This window comes from Ursus arctos, unplaced genomic scaffold (assembly GCF_023065955.2).
Source record: "Ursus arctos isolate Adak ecotype North America unplaced genomic scaffold, UrsArc2.0 scaffold_7, whole genome shotgun sequence".
In the NCBI taxonomy this organism is placed as follows: Eukaryota; Metazoa; Chordata; class Mammalia; order Carnivora; family Ursidae; genus Ursus; species Ursus arctos.
In genome coordinates this window covers 6,987,670-7,007,314 of record NW_026623089.1, presented here as the reverse complement: position 1 = coordinate 7,007,314, position 19,645 = coordinate 6,987,670, and the positions used below count along the sequence as shown (strand labels likewise).

The 19,645-nt window shown below is 42.8% G+C and overlaps 1 protein-coding gene across 1 annotated transcript in view; it reads left to right on the top strand.

Annotated features, from left to right (window-relative positions):
• Nucleotides 1-11,266: 11,266 nt before the first annotated feature.
• ZRANB1 (zinc finger RANBP2-type containing 1) overlaps nucleotides 11,267-19,645 on the top strand; it is a 60,233-nt gene continuing 51,854 nt past the window's right edge. Inside the window, exon 1 of the mRNA XM_026494356.4 lies at nucleotides 11,267-11,651. The gene's annotated coding sequence lies outside the window, so the exon portion shown is untranslated. The remainder of the gene's footprint in view (nucleotides 11,652-19,645) is intronic.

The window sequence follows — 19,645 nt, the reverse complement described above, 5'->3', positions numbered from 1 at the left end:
TCCAAATGGACATCTTACCTTTTCTTCTTTTTTTTCCTTCTCTTTTTCCTATTAAAACTAATCTTCAGCAAAGAAAGCTCGTTTCTCTTGTTGACCCAGGCCACAGTCCAGCGTCTGCTCCCGCGAGTTTATACAGTATGTGAGGCTTTCTGATGGACAGTGAATGTATTTTTTTTTAAGCGGTCTATGTCTCAGCTCTTTTTTTTTTTTTTTAAAGATCTTATCCATTTTTTTGAGAGAGAGAGAGAGAGAGCATAAGCAGGGGGAGCAGCAGAGGGAGAGGGAGAAGCAGGCTCATAGCGGAGGAGCCTGGGATCATGACAGGAGCTGAAGGCAGACGCTTAACCCTCTGAGCCACCCAGGCATCCCTCTTTTCTTTTTTTTTTTAAAGATTTATTTATTTGACAGAGAGAGACAGCCAGTGAGAGAGGGAACACAAGCAGGGGGAGTGGGAGAGGAAGAAGCAGGCTCCTAGCGGAGGAGCCTGATGTGGGGCTCGATCCCATAACGCCGGGATCACGCCTTGAGCCGAAGGCAGAGGCTTAACGACTGCGCCACCCAGGAGCCCCTCTTTTTTTTTTTAATCTTTTTTTTCTTTTTTAATTTTTTAAAGGCTTGATTTATTTATTTGAGAGAGAGGGAGCACAGAGGGAGAGTGAGAGGGAGAAGTAGATTCTCCGCTGAGCAGAGAGCCTGTTGTGGGACTTGATCCCAGGACCCTGAGATCATGAACTGAGCCCAAGGCAGACGCTTAACCGACTGAGCCCCCCAGGTGCCCGGTTTCTCAGGTCTTGGGCAAGAGTATGCCTTCCGCTGGAAGATTCATTTTCTTTCTTTCTCACTGTGACAGAGGTTGTCTCTCAACATAGCAACACAAGAAAAACGTCCCGCTTCAGTTAAAATAACCGTGGGCCAGGGGCGCCTGGGTGGCTCAGTCGGTTAAGAGTCTGCCTTCAGTTCAGGTCATGATCTCCAGGTCCTGGGATGGAGCCTCACATCAGGCTCCCTGCTCAGCGGGGAGTCTGTGTCTCCCTCTCTCTCTGTGGCTCCCCCTGCTTGTGCTTGCCCTCTCTCTCTGTCAAATAAATAAAATCTTAAAAAAAACCAAAAACAAAAACAATGACCATGGGCTATTCTGTTATTAGTTATCTGTCGTGCAGGCCAATCTGGTGATTAAAGTGCTAATATTTTCTTCCTGGGGGGGTTTTCCCTTCTGATTAGCGAAGCTTTCAGGAATATTATGTTAACACAAAGCTATATGTCATTTATGAATCTCTCTGCTCTTTTAAAATATAGGTATCTCTGAGTTAGAGCTGGCTTCTTCACATAATTCTTTCCTACGTAATAACATAAAAGATTCTTCATCTCTAATCCTGATTTCAGTGATGGAAATCCTGCAGACAGACTCAAAGCTATACCACAAGACAAAATCATAAAAGGAAAGTCTCGTATATCCACCAGCTGTGGAAATACAGTTTAATTGTTTAACATATGAGGATGACTGGGGGCGCCTGGGTGGCACGGTGGTTAAGCGTCTGCCTTCGGCTCAGGGCGTGATCCCGGCGTTACGGGATCGAGCCCCACATCGGGCTCCTCTGCTGTGAGCCTGCTTCTTCCCCTCCCACTCCCCCTGCTTGTGTTCCCTCTCTCGCTGGCTGTCTCTATCTCTGTCAAATAAATAAATAAAAATCTTAAATAAACAAACAAACAACATATGAGGATGACTGGCATTAAATTCAGCTGAGGCTCCAACAAATCTTACCTCTTGTGATAAATCATTTCAGTCCGAAGAGACGCTGTTAGAGAGAGAAACTTTAAGGACTTAAACTTTTTCCTATCGCTTTAGGAAGCCTTTTTCTGATGAGTCTCCATCATTTCACTGGAATGTGTCTGTACGACCTCTGACATTCATCTTTCCGGAGTTTCAGCTCTAGAATAATGGATTCATGTAATTCTTTTTTATGGCATAAAACCATGCCGAAGTAGCAAAGGGAAAATTCAGAGGGTCTCAAAATACATTGTCTTTGGGTGGAAAAAGTCTTTGCTTAGGCAAATGGATGCAAAATAGCGATAGTTGTAGCCTCCAAGTAAAGCTCAGGAAATAGGCGTTTTTTTTTTTTTTTTTAAGATATTATCTATTTATTTGGGGCGGGGGAAGGGAGCAAGCAGGAGAGAGGGAGAATCCGAAGCAGACTCCGCACTGACGCAGGGCTCAGTCCCACAATCGCTTGTGAGATCATGACCTGAGCTGAAACCAAGTGTCAGATGACTGAGCCACCCAGGCGCCCCAGGAAATACCCATTCTTTTGCATGTGTTCTGCTGTAGTGTCTGTTGGCTGGACAGGTTTTATTTGTCCCTCCAGACCCACTTGCTCTGTGCCGCTGGGCAGACTGGCCTGTGAGGGCTGTGGCCAGTGGGAGGCCTTATCCAGAGACTGGAGGGAAGAGAGAGGCACCAGGATGTTTACTCTGGCTGCTTCCTGCTGGGTCTCAGGTTGACGGAGGCTCTGTTACCCTAGGAAGGCTCCTGCCAGGTGGCCCTCCCTCCGAATGTTCCCTCCCCAGGATTTGGTAGTGGCTCCTGATGACTGTCTGCTCGGGGCTGTTTTGCAATCCTCGTTAGTTTTCTTCAACCTCACCCACACATTTGTAAAGAATTTCAATTTTCCCATTGGAGCGTGCTGTTTCTGCCTGGGACATTGATGTGCAAGTCTTCTAATGACAACCTCTAAGCATGGGGACAATGGTTATTTTGCCTGTGATTGTTTTGAGAAAACGTTTTCAACATGAATAAGATTTAAAGCAAGGCTCTGGACAATTTAAGTTTTTCCTGCTGTTGTTTCTTTTTTTTTTTTTTAATTTATTTATTTGAGAGAGCACAAGAAGGGGGAGTGGCAGGCAAAGGGAGAGGGAAAGCAGGCTCCCCACAGAGCAGGGGGAGTCCGATGCAGGACTCCATCCCAGAACCCCAGGATCATGACCTGAGCTGAGGGCGGTTGCTTAACTGAGCCACCCAGGCGCCCTGCTGTTTGTTTTTTTTTTTACCACTAGAGTTGTAAATTGTTTACATTTTCACACAAATGTAAAGAGGAAGGATGTAGTTCTGCAAGGTAGTTGTACAATTCAGTGAGGTCTCAAGGCGGGTTGCTGACATCCTGCTTGAGCTCCCAGACACTGGTACGTGGTGGTCGTACCACTGTGGTCCAGGGCAGACGCATGTAGTAGTGAGAGGGCCCTGAGAGTCTGCACCTTCTTTCCCAGACCCACCTACCCTGCAGGGCACGTGGACTCCAGCTAACTCCCTTATCTTCTTCTTACCCCATTACTCTCCTGCCTGCTCACCCTAACATTTCAAGGGGACTCGAGCAGGGCTCCTGAAACAAAGTGCTCTGAAGCTGATGCTAAGCACCCGTCCTAAAAGGCTGGGTGAGAAACTCACTCAGTTTGAGCACATTCTTTTTTCAAGTTTATCACTGAATGAGTTTGGTTTCAGGTTGGGTGCTTATGCTATTTCTCGTTTTTCCCACAACTTAGGGGAAGACTAAGGGGAAGAGGGAAGACTCTTATTTCACAAATACAGTGAGGCCAGTCATCTGTCATCTGTCTGGTAAATTCTATTTGCAAGGACTGCTTCTTGAAAGAAGTAATCTCAAAATTAGAGAAGGCACTGATATTTAGTTTTAATCCACACAGTTTATGAAATCTTTGGTAAGCTATGTGTTTTCTGGGGCCCACCTAGGTCGATGAAAAAGTTTGGGGCAGGGTTCCTGGGTTATAACTTCTGGGGCCTGTGTTCTAATTCCTAAAAAGGGAGTCTCATAACCTCTCTGTTCCTTGGCTTTCCCCTCAGTCACTGGAAATAACAGCTACCTGAGAACACTAGTAAAGATAGAATAAGATAATGGGGGGCGCCTGGGTAGCGCAGTCGTTAAGCATCTGCCTTTGGCTAAGGGCGTGATCCCGGCGTTCCGGGATCGAGTCCCACATCGGGCTCCTCCGCTGAGAGCCTGCTTCTTCCTCTCCCACTCCTCTGCTGTGTTCCCTCTCTCGCTGGCTGTCCCTCTGTCAAATAAATAAATAAAATCTTAAAAAAAAAAAAGAATAAGATAATGGATGGTAAAGTGCTTTGAAAATTTAAATATCCTAAGAGTGCCTGGGTGGCTCAGGTCGTTGAGCGTCCCACTCTTGATTTCAGCTCAGGTCATGATCTCAGGGTCCTGAGATTGAGTCCAGCGTCAGGCCCTTCCCTCAGCAGGGAGCCGGCTGGAGATTCTCTCTCTCCCTCTGCCCCTCCCCTCTCTTGTGTGTGCGCTCCCTCTCTCACACGTGTGCGCTCCCTCTCTCTCGCAAATTAATAAATCTTTTTAAAAAGAAAATTTAAATAACCTAAAGATGCAAGTCATTATCATTGCCTGAAAAATTATAAAACATAGCCTAAACCAGTGGTTTTTAACCTTTTTTGGATCATGAATGCCTTTGGAAAATTGCTGAAAGCTATAGGCCCTCCCTCTGGAACTGCATAAACCATTCAGAGGATTTTCTCATGCAATTTCAAGGCATCCATGGATCTTCTGAAGCCCACTACATTCTTGACAAATTTCATAAAAGCTTTTTATTAAAGATTACAAAATGTAAAAGTGAATGTGTTAGATATAATTTTCATCTGCATTCACTTATAAGGCTTGACATTTAAAATTTTGTACAAGATACTGCATAGATATATAAATTACAAACCAAAAAACAAACAAAAAAAAGAATCAAAAGGAAATACCAAACTATTTTGAGTTCTTGAACGAAACTTCAATGCATTAGGTTTTGGAACTAGAATGATGATGGTTGGAAATATCCTGAAGTATAAAAGCAAGAAAGCGAATTTAATTCATTCAATAAATATTTCTCAAGCACCTATATGTGCCAAGGATCATTGTCAGTATTTAGGATTTAACAGTGACTCAAGCAGTCAAAATATCTATATATACTTATTAAGTAAGCTCTAAGCCCAATGTGGGGCTCAAACTCATGACCCTGAGATCAAGAGTCATGTGCTCCAGCCAGGTGCCCCAAACACTCAAAATATCTCACATACAGAGATGATACTTTCTCTTCATTGTGGAAGCTGTTCAACCTCCAGGTAACTAACCTATGAATACCAGCCAGGGATTCCCTTAGTTAGAGATTCATGTTTTATTCCTCATGTGGAACAACTGAATAATTTTTGTATTGGTCCTAAAACTACATTTCTGTCTGATCAGCCCCTTTTTAACTTGTAGCTTGCGTATTGTAAATTTATAGCTACTATAAACACTCTACATTGAAGATAAGCAGATATTGTGAACTTTGTGTTTTCCTCCTAGCCATGAAGCTACGATACAGATTATTCTCTTTGGTCCACAGTTTGAATTTACATATTGTTTTTGAAGCCAATGACACCATTTGCTTGAATCATCCCTATTCATTTAAGAAATACTTGAATGATACCATGAATGCTTTCAAATATTTTGAAATATTTTTAGACTGTGGTCTCTGAAATGATTGGAAGGAGTGGAATGAAAAATGTGGCATTCCTAACTTTTTAGATAATTTATCACTTTAGTGTTTGGCAAAGTGGCAAAATATTTTCAATTCTATGAGCATTGTATAATAAGACATGTGAGAAAGTATTCGATTCTAGATCAGTATGTTAATTTCTGCTGTGTGTGTGTGTGTGTGTGTGTGTGTGTGTGTGTTAGGGGCGGTGGTGGAAGGGTTAACCTATCAGCATTGAATAGGAAGAGGTTTGCTTGTAAAAGCTATAAACTGGGTGAAAATACTTCAAAAGGGGTTAGAGTTAAAGCACATTTGAGGTTGACCAGATATCAGTCCTACTTGTCACTTTTTCAGAGTTTCCTCAGTGGGACCCATCTTGTCCCTCATCTTCCCCACTATGTCCTGCTTCCTCTTTTCTCCTTTCTGAGCTAATCATATCTACCTGCAAAACACAGCCTTTCCTTTGCATTTGTACTTTCCGAGGGAATGGCATGGCTTGCCTATTCTGTGTCATATATTGGAACATAAGTAATCTGATTATTTTATACGGAGTTAGCCTTTCTGTCCTGCGAAATGAAGAAAATTCAACCTTCCCTAACTAGATGCAGGTCTCAACCTTTTTTAAAAATGTCACGTCCATTTCAGAATAATTTCTTAAATGCATAAAATAAGCGAGATAACTCTATTACAATTTAATTAGTTTCCTTATTGTCAAATGTTAAAAAAAAAGCTGTAATATGAAGCTCTTTTAAAATAACACATTAAATAAGAAGCTAGCGGCAGGTCTAATGGCCACCATGGTTTCACAGTTGTGATGGGAATAAAGTGTATTTTGAGCTATCTGCAATTGTAATGTGTTCTAAGAAATCTGTGATTTCTGTTGGTGCCAAAGCCACAGGTTTGTTAATGTCACTGTGGTTTGTTGACTTACATTGATAATTAATGTAACTTCTTCATTTCAGTTAAACGTTAGTGGAAGTAAAGATGTCTTTTTTCCCTTCTGTAGTCACAGACCCCTACAGGGTATGGGGACCCCAGGTGAAGAACTGCTCCCTGCCGCCCCTGACTGTTAGCCCCTTGGTGCAGAGACCAGCACACAGCATGGTGCCTGACATGGCTTGATTCCTTAATACATGTTATCTGAATTAAGTGAAACACAAAACGGGGAAATCAACATTGTCCAATACTTATGATTGTTGCTAGGACTTTTGGCCTCTAATTTCATTGACTCTCTGATTAACTGCTGGAGCAACCCCGGATTTCTCAGATGAGGGCATGGGGACTCAGGGTAGCTACGCAGCAGAGCTGAATTTAAACTCTGGTCTGTTTGACTCCAAAGTTCACATTCTTTCCACCCTCACATTGTTGCCTCTTACAAAACTTTTCTAGGTCCAGAGAAAAATACAGGGGAAGTCTTTTCAGATATTTGATGTCTCCAGACTTCTTGAAAAGACCCAATAAATCTTCAATTCTCTCATAACTCAGTGAGTCTAACTACAAGGATACCTAGTTGAAGGGTTATGAAAATTTCTTTATCTAGATGTAGGGTGATCTTGTTTCTATGAGCCTAAATTCTTACCCATGGAGACGAGACTATCCCAGCCTGGCCAGGACTTGGTTAAATCAAATGGGCGGTATCCTGTTTGATACCTTACACACGTTTGGCCCTTTCATGAGAGATATTATCCCAGGTAGGTTTGTAGTTGGTGTCCAGGATGGTTACAGGATAATCCTATAATCCTTATTCCACAAAAGTGTCATTTATTGCATAAGAATGGATCAGGCAACACTATTATATTGCATTTTCTGCTGTAAAGAAATTTTTTTTTTTTTTTTACTGAGGAATCATGTTGATCACGTATAGTAAGTGGAAAATACTTTGCAGTTTATGCAACAGACATTTTCTGCAACATGGCTGAGAATTTGTTCTTGTAACAATCGAAATTTCTAGCATTTCTTTTGAGGAAGCTCACCAGTTTAATAAGACCAGCTTCATACTTCACAGAAGCACAGATGCCCAACAGACCCGAAGCAAGCCGGACCTGTTGTCCTTTCCTTCAGCACAGTCCCTTTCATTTTCCATGTTTGGAGATGTCATCCCCCCTAGGTGGCCTCTGAGGTCTGGGCTCCCTGTTCTGGGTCTGACTCTGGGCTTCTCAACCTTGTTGGAGAACGTGGTTCCTTGTTACTCTTCTTGCTCCACTCCTCTTGGTTTGCTTCCTCACCACCTTTGTCCCGACATCCTTCAGTTCTCCAGCTTCCCAGCCCAGCCCTGAGCAGGTGACCTGTGCCTGCTGCCCGCAGGAGAAAGGGTATGGAGTCTGCTCTATCACCTGTCTCCGATCAGAATCTCCTTGCACCACTATTTTTTCACGTCTTCCTTTCCTTTTGTTTCTGAGAAAGAAAGGGCCCTTCCGCTTGCCAAAACAAAGCACTGAGTTTTGGGTTACTTCCCTACTGGATTTGAATCACTTTCTTCCTTCTTCACCTTCTCTCCTCTGTTTACAAAAGTACACAGATACGCTCATTCTTTAAAAAAATATGTAAAAGAAAACAAAACCTGGGGCGCCTGGGTGGCTCAGTCGTTAAGTGTCTGCCTTCTGCTCAGGGCGTGATTCCGGCGTTCTGGGATCGAGCCCTGCATCAGGCTCCTCCGCTGGGAGCCTGCTTCTTCCTCTCCCACTCCCCCTGCTTGTGTCCCCTCTCTCGCTGACTGTCTCTGTCAAATAAATAAATAAATAAATAAATAAATAAATTAAATAAATCTTTTAAAAAAAAGAACAAAACCTTTCCCTTATTCTTGTTACTCCCTGTGTCTATTATTACATCTCCTGCCTTCTTTACATTGGCAAACGTCTCAGACCAGTAGCCTATAATCACTGCTTCAATACCCACACATGCCCTCAGCTTTTGAAATCTGGCTTCTTTCTCCACCATCCCACTGCGAATGGTTCTCTAGAACCAGTCGCTAAGCCTTTTGTTTGTCAAACCCGGTGACCCTTTCTCTGTTCTAATTCTGCAGTCTCTAGAATCAGACATTGTTTATTACCATGTTCTTGAGGCTTACTACCACTCTGGCTTTGAGAACACTTTTTTTTTTTTTTAATCTCTTGTCTTTCTGACCAGTCTTTGCTCCGCCTTCAGAATTCTTGTTTCCTATTCCTGTGACTTCAGTGGTCACTTCTACATAGATAAGTCCCTGATGTTTATCTCCAGCTCCAGCCTATCACATTTCACACCAGCATTTCCCCTGCTTGCTACACATTTCCTCCTGATCTGGACATACCTGATCTCCTTTTCTCTAGTTCCTCTCCCATGTTTCACACTGTTAAGCATCCCACTATCAGCGAGTGTTCTCAGACTTTTGTTTTGTTTTTGTTTTGTTTTTTTTTTTGCTCCAGATTCAGACACTGGCAAACCCTGACCCTTCTCCTACGCCTCATTTCATGTCTGTCCCTCTTTTCCATTCCAACAGCTACTTTGGTTTTGGGTTCTTGTCCCTTAATTAGTTTCTCTCTCCCTGTTTCTAGTTCTACCCTAGTTTGTCCCACAGACATTCCAGGTTATATAGCTCCAGTACCGGCACTTTTCCTGCTCAAAACTTTTCCACAGCTTTGAACTAGTAAAGGAATTAAGTACAGATGCATCATTTGGCATTCAAGAACTTCGCAATAAGTAAAATGGAAATTTTGTTTTCTACAGGTTATGCGGGAAACACCCAAAAGCCAAAACAAACTGTCAACCCAACTAGACTGTCCCTACACTTTAGTACAAGAGTTCTAAGAAAAAGAACTTTATTATTTTTTTAAGTAGTGCATGCTTTCTTCCAACTTTAACATAGAATCATTTTTGGATTTGCTCTTCCTCTCAATTACAAGGTAATTTTCATTTGAATTTACTTAGCATTCCACCTCATATTATAATTACGGTTATTTTTGTCTTGCTCTCTTTCCTATGCTGTAGTCCCTCAAACACAGAATGTGTCTTACTCATCTTTGTGTACTTCTTGTTCCCTGGCACCCAGTGCTTACTTTACGTTTGCGAACTTGAGTAGGAGAGTTCATGAGCTTTACCCCCACCAATATCCCCTTAACAAAATCAACTACAACTCAAACTAAACAAAAACACTGAATTCTGCTGTTCTTATTGACTCCTAGGTGAGCTGGTTTGCAGCTGAGGCTCAGGAAGGGGAAGCTGGAAGTACTCAGAAGCTCTTAAAATACTTTCAGAGTGAAATGTTGGTTGAACCATTTGTTCGTACATGGTAATACGGTGTATAATTTAATCGACAGTTGTGTTAATGGTATGTTTGAGAATATGTGTTGTTTTGTAGGCATGCAAATGACTGTTGCAGTCTAAACTCAACTCACTGACAAGTCTTTGACCAAATAATGGGAAGATGGGGATTATTGAAAAATCTGTCACAGGAATGGCTGTGAGGATAAAATGTACCAACATTATGAAAGGTCGTTGGTGAGGGGTAACTCTACAAGGTATTCTCTCTCTCTCTCTTTTTTTTTTTTTTTATAAGATATTATTCTTAAGTGGCCATAGTATGGCTGTACATATCTTTAACTTTTTTGAGAATAACACCATGAATAGTTTTACTAAATGAAGTCTCCCAGTTTCACAAATTAAACTCCATAATCCTTCCCGTTGAAGCTGAGGTGTCCAATACAACTGCTAATGCCCATGGCAGTGCTATAGTTCTTCAACAGATAAAGAGGTCTATACTTTTTAAAGAGTTGCTGCACTTTATGGTTCTCCAAATTCCTGAAATACAATTTTGAAGTATGAAAAACTCAAGGCGAAGTCCTACTAAGAAAAACAAAGCTCTCCAGCTGGAAAAATTTGACACACGGTCTTTTAGCAAAAGGCTAAATGACTTAACTATTTGGCTATATTTAAAGTAAAAGAAGAAATATACAAAATACATCACCATAGAACGTATTCTGTTAAGGCTTAGGCTCTGGGAATTCTCCTGGCAGTACTTTTTCCAGGGGTGTAATTTATCCTCTGCCTTAAATTTACAACTTACAGAAATGGTAATCATCTCCATGCTACAGAAAAGGCAACCGGAAGAGAGCTAGGAGATAGTAGAAGAGAGCGGAAAGCAAAGTCTCCATGGCTTAGATTTTTAAAAATTTTTGAGATAGAATGGGCATAGAACTCTACGGCTTCATCATGCATATTTGTACGTATGTAACATATATATTACAAACGTACACATACACACAAGAAATGGATAGCCTTCCTCGAAGGCAGGGTTTACGTAAAAAATAGACATTGTAAAAAATAGATCTATAAAACCCTAAACATTGATCTTCCCCGATGTCTTATTAACAGTTTGTATTAGAGCGAGGCAGAATCTGTCACTGAGTAACCTGGGGACCTGAGACCCAGGGGTGGGCTTGGAAGTCGGGCGAATCGTTGGCACAGGCAGGTGAATAGGAGCCGGCCGGCCGAAGGGCCGCCCCGGGCGCGCCGCCTGCGTCTCCCTGCCCCGCGTACGTCGCGCCGCCCCGTCGCCTCTTGGCGTACCCTACACGGCGCCCAGGGACCGCAGCTCAGCAGGCCGCAGCCTCACAATCGGGGCCGAGCGCCGGCATGACGTCACCTCTCCGCGGCCCGCCTCCTGCGCCCGGAAAGAGGCGGTGGCCCATTGGCTGCGCCGCTGGCGGCCTCCGGGCCAATGACAGGGCAGCGAGCGGCGGGGTCCGCCTTGACGTTGTGCTGCTCGCCGTGGGGTTTATTTGGCTCCGGGGCCCCTAGCCGACGCCATTAGGAGCCGCAGCGCCCGAGGCCGACCCCCCCACCACTTTCCCCCCTCGCTCCCTCAAGCGCCCCGCGCCTCCGCGCCTGCTCTCCGCCCCTCTGCCCCCTCCCCCCGCCCCCCGTAGCGAGGAGCCGCGCGCGGGCCCGCGGAGACCATGTCCTGACTGAGGGGAGAGGGCGGAGGCGGCAGCAGCGGGACGGGCGGCGGCACTGAGGGAGGCGGAGAGGGGCCGGGCTCGGCTCGTCGCCGCGGTCTGCTCGGGGAGTCGCCGCCGCCGCCGCCGCCGCCGGGCCTTGAGCATCGGACGGGGAGGAGGAGGAGCAGGAGCTGGAGGAGTCGCCGCCGCCAGGTAACCGGGCCTCGGGAGGGCGCTCCACTGCAGGCCTCTCGCGGCCCCCTCTGCGGCCTGCTTTGCCCCTCGCTCCCTGGCGGCGCCGAGGCCGCGGGTCTCCGGGGCCGCCCGCCCGCGCCTCCTGGGGCGGCGTCGCGGGCGAGGGGAGGCGACGCGAGGCGAGGGGGCCCGGTCGGCCGCCGCCGCCGCCGCGCTCCCATCTTGGGCTTTCTTCGTGCGGGGACAGGCCCGGGGCTGTGGGAGGGTGGGTCCGCCGCGCTTGTTTACAGACCGTCGATCAGCCGCGGCTGGACGCGCTGCCTGCCCTGCCACCTCTCTTCCGCCAGATTCCCCCCTCCCGGCCCCCAACTTCTTTTCCTGCTATCTACGGGCGGGTGCGTGGGGCTTCTCTCCTACTCTGCAATAGGCCGTAGTTCTTGGTTCCATCTCCACAAGTTGGTGCTGGTCTCCAAACTTGTATTTCGGCCCTTTGACCGCTTCCTCTCCGCCTCCCAAGGTGGCCTCCGGTTGGTGCCATTTCTACGAAAATAGAGGTGGGGGCGACTGGGCTGGGCTGGGGAGGAGGAGCTGGAACTAGGGGAAGGATTGTCTACCCTTCGCTCGCAGTAACGATTGTTCAGTGCAAGTATCTTGTTATTTTCTCCGCAGTGGTTTGGTATGGGTATTTCACAGACAAAAGGACTGTAATGAATACTTGCGTTAAGCACAAGGGACAGGCAGTTTGGGTTCACCCTGGAAGTTTGAACCGGCCCATTATCTTTGAGATACACTGGTGTTTTGAAACTCTCTAGCTCAGAATTTTGAGTTTCTTTCGATTGAGTCTCCTTTTCCATTAACTGCATAGATTATTAGGTTAAGCGCCATCCTCTCTACTCAGTATTTTCGTTTATTTGCTCACGGTATGATTTATGGTATTGTCAATAAGTTTAACGTAAGAGAATATTGTTTTAGGAATACAGTTGAGAAACCCTTAAGTCTTGGAAACCTTATGTGATGAGTGGTTCTCTCTGTGGTCTCTTTTTTAAGTTGATTTTATCACTTGTGTGACCTCAAGGGTACCCCTGTTTTGATCAAACATGGATGACTCAGTGTACAAATCACATGCCAGGGGAAACCATAAAGAATTTTGATCTTGGTTTGTGCCAAGGGTCTTGGAAAAGTCACATAAACTGTGTGAAAAATAAAGCTGTATCTCATCTCCTAGTTATTATTAATTAAATGAGGTAATTCTAAAGAAGTTTAGAACCTTGCTCCCTCTTGATTTTTGGATCTTAAGATATGCATTCACTTACTTATCCTAAAATTTCATGATATTGGTTTTATTGGGCTATTAGGGAAACTAAGAGGACAGTACTGACACATTTTTATCTTTGAGGAGGATAGTTGAATGTCATGAGGGATTTTTATTTTGATGTTTCAACACCTTTTATTAATGCTTCAGAGCATTTAGACACTCATTTACTCTTGAAATGTGCCTGGGTTAGTGTGATGAACTCATTCTTGGTTGTGTATTTTCAATTTACCGCCTCAGTCCGCTTCTGTACACTGATAAGGGTTAGGGCATATCACATTTAAGGGCTGAGGGTTAACACAGTTCTAGAACTCACGATCCAGTTGTACAGTATTTGAGGTGAATTGCCTCCTATGTGTAATTGATACAGCGAGGGCTGTTCAGTGTGCTTTATACTTATATTGCTTTTATAATAAGTGGAAACTTTAAATGGAAGTTGAAAAAGTAGAGCACTTAGATTTTTATTTAACTTGGTTAAGTTTTGTTATTTGAGCGTTGCTGCTGCCTCCCTTCTCCTCCAGTACTGGGCTTTGAACACATTTTCTCCCAGTGATATGCAGTCTCATTTGGAATATTTGTGCTTGCTTATGCTTTGGGTAAATAATATCTTGAACATTTTAACACTCTCATCCCCTCACATCACAACATAAAAACTTCCAGAACACTCATTACATGCAAAGTAAGGTTTAAGCTTCTTGGTGTGGTGTTCAAGTTTCTTTGTAACCTGGCCCTGATCCACTTCAGTCTTAAGTCTTTCTTATTCCTTCCCTTTGTGGATTCTTAGTTCTAGCCAAACTAACTTGTTTGTTGCTGCTGTGAAGTCTCTCCTCTTGGCCTTTCTCTGTGCCTTTTTTACTGTTTGAAACCCTCTTCCGCTGTATTCATGGATACTCTCTTTAGTTCGGGCCTGGTTGAGTCCTGTCTCTTGAGAAGCCTTTCTGACTACAACCTCAAGGGATCTATTCACTTCTCTTTTTGTGTGGGACTCTCCTTTTTTTTTTCTTAGCATATGGTAGGCTGGATTTCAGTATATCTTTTTTTGTTTTGTTTTGTTTTTTTTTTTTAGATTTTATTTATTTATTCGACAGAGATAGAGACAGCCAGCGAGAGAGGGAACACAGCAGGGGAGTGGGAGAGGAAGAAGCAGGCTCATAGCGGAGGAGCCTGATGTGGGACTCGATCCCATAACGCTGGGATCACGCCCTGAGCCGAAGGCAGACGCTTAACCGCTGTGCCACCCAGGCGCTCCTCTTTTTTTGTTTTTATTCTGCTTCCCAGTTAGGTTTTAAGACCTCTGAGAAATGGGTATGAATTCTTCTTTCTGTGAAGACCATATATTCAACACTGAAATATGGAAACATGGTCTGAAAGAGTACTTTTGGTTATCCACGTGTTCTAGGGTATGCTGTTTGTAGTCTTCTAAGTAGTGGGGTTTCTGGGATTTTGATGATTTATGAGATAAAATATTTGAAGTTATGTCTGTCTCTTAAATTTTTTTTGTCATTATGTTTATTTCTATTATTAGTGTGGTTTTCTTCCTGTAGAGAGTGCTCAGCGATTTGGTAATGATCATGTATTATTCAAATAAAAATAAGTACTGCAGTTCTGTAGTTTACTTCAGATTTGAGTCTTGTGCCATTACTTTGGTTTGAGTTTGGCACCAGTGACACTAAGGGAGGTCATTCCAAATTTGTATACAGGTAACATTTAGCATCATGAGAAGGAGAAAATAATCTGTAGTCTCAGTTTGCATTCTTAACCTCAGATTTTGGCAGCGTGTGTCATTGATCATGAGGCAGATGAGACACAGGAGAATGTGTGATTCACTGCTACCTGTCAACGCTGTTGGAAGAAAACACAAACAAGCCGGTCCATAGTATTTTTGTATACCAAGGATAACGTGTAATTATATAGTACATGGGTGGGTGCTGATGAAGTCGGAAAATAGGTGTATATGTTTCTGTTGTGTGAGTGAGTAGGAGGCTTGGTATTTTATAGATACACAGTCTCTTAGCAGTAAACAATCATGATTAATCCATTGTATGTATGTGGAAACTTGTCCTCTTCTTCCAGTTAATCAAAATAGTTTTTCCTTGTAATTGATTTTTTTTTAAGAAAGTAGTTTACATAAAAACTGTTCTTTAAGCTTCAGAAACCTTTTTAGCATAACCCAAGGTGAAATTAGTCTGTTAACGAACTTTCCAAACATATTAAGCATTTTTACTTAGGCTATTTGCATTTGTAAAAGGCACTTCCATGGAACTGATACCGGTAATTTTACCACTTGAGAAATCTAGATCAGTAAGCATTCGTTGCTTTCTGGGAGTGTGGTATTTTGTTTAAGATGAAATTTTTGACAAGAGTCATCAGTTTGAATTTTAAAATGGATGTTGGTCAGTAAATTGAATATAAAGTTGATAATTTTTCAGCTGCCTAGTTAATTTAACTTTTCAGTAATGAAAAAACTAATTTATTTTTATAGTTCTTATATTGAGGGCAGGCTGTCTCACTCTCTCCCTAACCAACACAACATAATTTTGGTTTTTCACCATTTGGTAAGTCAGAATTTTATGTGGTCTTGAATTCACATAAATAAACAAATACTTGAATGTATAAAGCTTGTGGGAATCAGTTGCATATCTTTCCATTTTTTTCTTAAAGTAACGGTTTCAATGAAGTTTATTTTATATACCATGAAATTCACTCTTTTTTTTTTTTAAGATTTTATTTATTTGAGAGAGAGAGTGTGTGTGGGGGGGGAGGGGGGAGGGACAGAAGGGGAGAGAGAAGCAGGCGCCCAGCTGAGCAGGGAACCCCACGTGGGGCTTGGTCCCAGGACCCTGGGATCATGACCTGAGCCAAAGGTAGGCACTTAACCAACTGAGTCACCCAGGTGCCCCGAAATTCACCCTTTTAAAGAAATATATAATTCATTGGTTTTTAGTGTATTCACAAAGTTGTGTAGCCATCACCACTATCCAGAACATTTCATCACCCCAAAAACTACCCATCAGCCAGTCATTCCCTCTTTTGCCCCATTTCCTGGGAACTAATCTTTCTGTCTCTATGGGTTTTGCCTATTCTGTACATTTCATTTAAGTGGAAGCATACAAGATGACATCTTTTGTGTCTGGCTTCATTCACTTACCATAATGTTTTCAAGGTTTATGTTGTAACTAATGTGTATTGGTACTTTTTATGGCTGAATAATTAATATTGTATGGATATACCACATTTTGTTTATGTTTATCCATTCATTGATGGACATTTAGGTTGTTTCTACTTTTTTGGCTGTTATGAAGTATGCTGCTATGAATAACTGTACAAGTGTTTGGGTGGACATAAGTTTTCATTTCTCTTGGGTATATACCTGGGAATAGAATTGCTGGGTCATATGATAACTCTGTTAAGTTGCTGCAATATACTTTAGTTGGAATTCTGAAGGGAGGTCATCATTTCTGTGATTTTTAACAAAAACACTTATAGATCCTTTGCTTTTTTTGGTCCAGGTGGGTAATATGTTATAAATTTTTGTTATAAAAACTCGTTTTTTGGTGTTTAGTGAAAAAAAGTTTGTTTTCACACGGGAACTACAGTAATTTGCAGAAAAATTTTTGGCTAATTTTTTTTGGAATGATATCCAAAAAATGCTATCAGTTCAGTAAATACCAGTAGAATATTTCATTGCTTTTTATTGCCTAAATGATGAGTAAGTGACTGTTGCAGAGCAGACACTGTTTATAGAGACACAAAGGTGAATTTTTCACAGGCAATCATTGGAAGCCATAATTCACAAAACTAAGTACTGTGAAGTGGTAAAAACGTGACTGAATTAGCACAGGTTAGGTTTGGGTCAGGAAGGGCTTTACAGAGATGGGAACATTTAAGCTGGTCCTCGCAGAAGTAATAGGTTTCTGAAACTGGATAAGATGGGGGGTGGGAAGGGGCAAGCATCCTGTGCAGAAGCAAACCTGTGTGTGAGGGCATGGAGATGTGAAAATTGCATGTCCTGTTTAAGGACGAGCGGAGGCTTCAGGGTAGCTAAAGCATGTGGATGAGGTTGGAAAGGCACTCCTATCCAGTCCTTGCCTCACTTTTCCCGGAGCTAGTCTTGTGGGTATGGAAGTTAGAAAGGTGGAGTGATCCTCTTCAGTATAGATCACCTTCACAGATAGGAAGAGAGAATTCTGTCTCTCCACTCCATCTGTCTGTCTCTTTTTGTGTGTATGGTAGGATATGTGGGGGATGTTTATTAAGCTGAAAATCCGAAGGCATTGTTTTTATAGAAATGCATCTAGCAGATTAATTTTTGGGCACCTACTGTGTGTTCTCTAGTTGCTTAGGATTTTCAAAAAGTAGATTATATAAAACACTGTTACAAAGGCTACTGAAATTAAAACATTTAGTAACGATCTATTCACTGTTCAAAAAAGCAACTGTACTGGATGTTGAGATACCCAGGTGAACAAGATTTGTATTTACATTCCTGTATGGAGAGGCAATCTAGGAGCAAACAAGGAAAAAAAACCCAGATAGTGATAAGTGCCATGCAGAGAATGCAAGCAGGGTGATGCGGTGGATGTGACTGAGTGGTCAGGGAAAATCTTTCTGTGGAGGTGGTGTTTAAACCTAGATCTCAGTGACGACAGCTGGCCATATGAAAATCTGGGAATAGAGCATTCTAGGCAGAAGAGATTTCAAATACAAAACTCTTAATGTGGGGCGCCTGGGTGGCACAGCGGTTAAGCGTCTGCCTTCGGCTCAGGGCGTGATCCCGGCGTTCTGGGATCGAGCCCCACATCAGGCTCCTCCCCTATGAGCCTGCTTCTTCCTCTCCCACTCCCCCTGCCTGTGTTCCCTCTCTCGCTGGCTGTCTCTATCTCTGTCAAATAAATAAATAAAATCTTAAAAAAAAACAACAAAAAAAACAAAACTCTTAATGTGAGATCGAGCTTGCTGGTAAAGGGGAACAGAATGAACTCCATTTTTATGTAGAGATTTTCAAGAAAGGCTGGTAAATTTTAATTTTATTCTGAGTGGATTGGGAAGCCATTAGAGGATTTTAAATCCTTGTGTTGTGATCTCGTTTACATTTCTAAAGAGTCCATCTGGCTTCTATGTCAGGATGGTGGGTAGAGCAGAAAGCAGCAAGAGTAGTGGGGAGGTTTTGCAGTAATCCACGGGAGAGTTGATGGTAGCTGGGACTAGGGGTGTGGCAGGGGGTTCTGGAGGAAAATCAAAATTTTGGGATTTGTTTTGGAGGTAGTGTCAGTGCTTTGTGATAGCTAGAGGCAGTGACTATAGTCAGCCTGTCTTGTCACCTAATATTCATATTTTATTCTAGGGAAATGTTTTTGTAATCCTGGAAGGCTGTGGTACACTAATGAGAAAAAAACGGAGTCAGAATTTGGGGTTTACTTACTAAAGCTTTGTGACCTTGGGCAAGTCATTTTACTTTTCCTGGAGACCTGGATTCCTTTTCATTAAAATGAATATACTTGTACCTCAGGGAGATTCTAGGGTACCTTAGGGGATAATACTTGAGGGTTCTTAAGATTAAGGGAAATAACGTAAGTGTTCTGTGGCCTAAAGCTCCATACATAATTTAAGGTGGTGTTATTTCAAGCTGGCAATTGTTGGTAATATTAATTATGGGTTATGGATCTTGAGGTACTGGTTTTATTTAGTACCTACTTAAAGACAGGTGTGGCGTTATCATCATAATTTTTTTCAATGAAGACCCTTGGGTTTTAATCATTTGGCCAATATCCGAGATTCAGTAAGAGGTGGAGAGGGACTTGAATTTGCCTCTAAGAAGTGCAGTACATTTTTCTGTATATGGGAGAAATGAGTGTAAATATCAAGATCTCCCCATAGTAGATAAAGCAGATTTCACCTTAACACTTTGGTGAAAGGCACTAGTAAATCACTAAAGGAAAATATTGTAGGATATTCTTGAAGTGCATGTGTGTTTGTATTTCTGTGACTGAGCAGATATGTAAAGACCTGTCCAAAAGGGCCTTTGATACCCTGTTCAGGATTTTTAACTTCAGTAGGACGCTCCCGAAAATTTCAGAGCTGCAGAATGGCAGCATCAGATTTTTTCCTTTTCCTTCCTTTTTTTTCTTTTTTTAAGATTTTATTCATTTATTTTAGAGAGAGAGCGAGTGAGCACGCGAGGGAGTGCACGATTGCACAAGCCGGAGGAGAGGCAGAGAGAGAGAGAGAGAGAGAAGCAGGCTCCCCACTGAGCAGGGAGCCCAATGCGGGGTTTCCATCCCAGGACCCCGGGGTCTTGACCTGAGCTGAAGGCAGACGGTTAACTGACTGAGCCACCCAAGCGCCCCTCTTTTCCTTCTTTTGTGACCATTCTGGTAGAGATGTGGAGTAAGAAGGTAGGAAAACCAGTTAGAAAAATAGTTGAGGAAAGAAATGATGAGCTAGGGCTTGGTGATAGGGATGGAAAGAAGGGCTAATTCTTGAGAAAGGCTTTAGGGTATAGGGGGCAGATTTATGCTCTGATAAAAGGACTCTACTATACCTGTTTCATGGTTTTTGGAAAGTATTTTGTAAATGGTAAGATTTATTGTGTGATGTAGATATATATAAATAACAAATATATATTCTCCCCAGAATTGTTTGAAAATCAGTTGCAGACATGATACCCCCTTTTCCTTAAATATTCAGTGTATATTTCTTA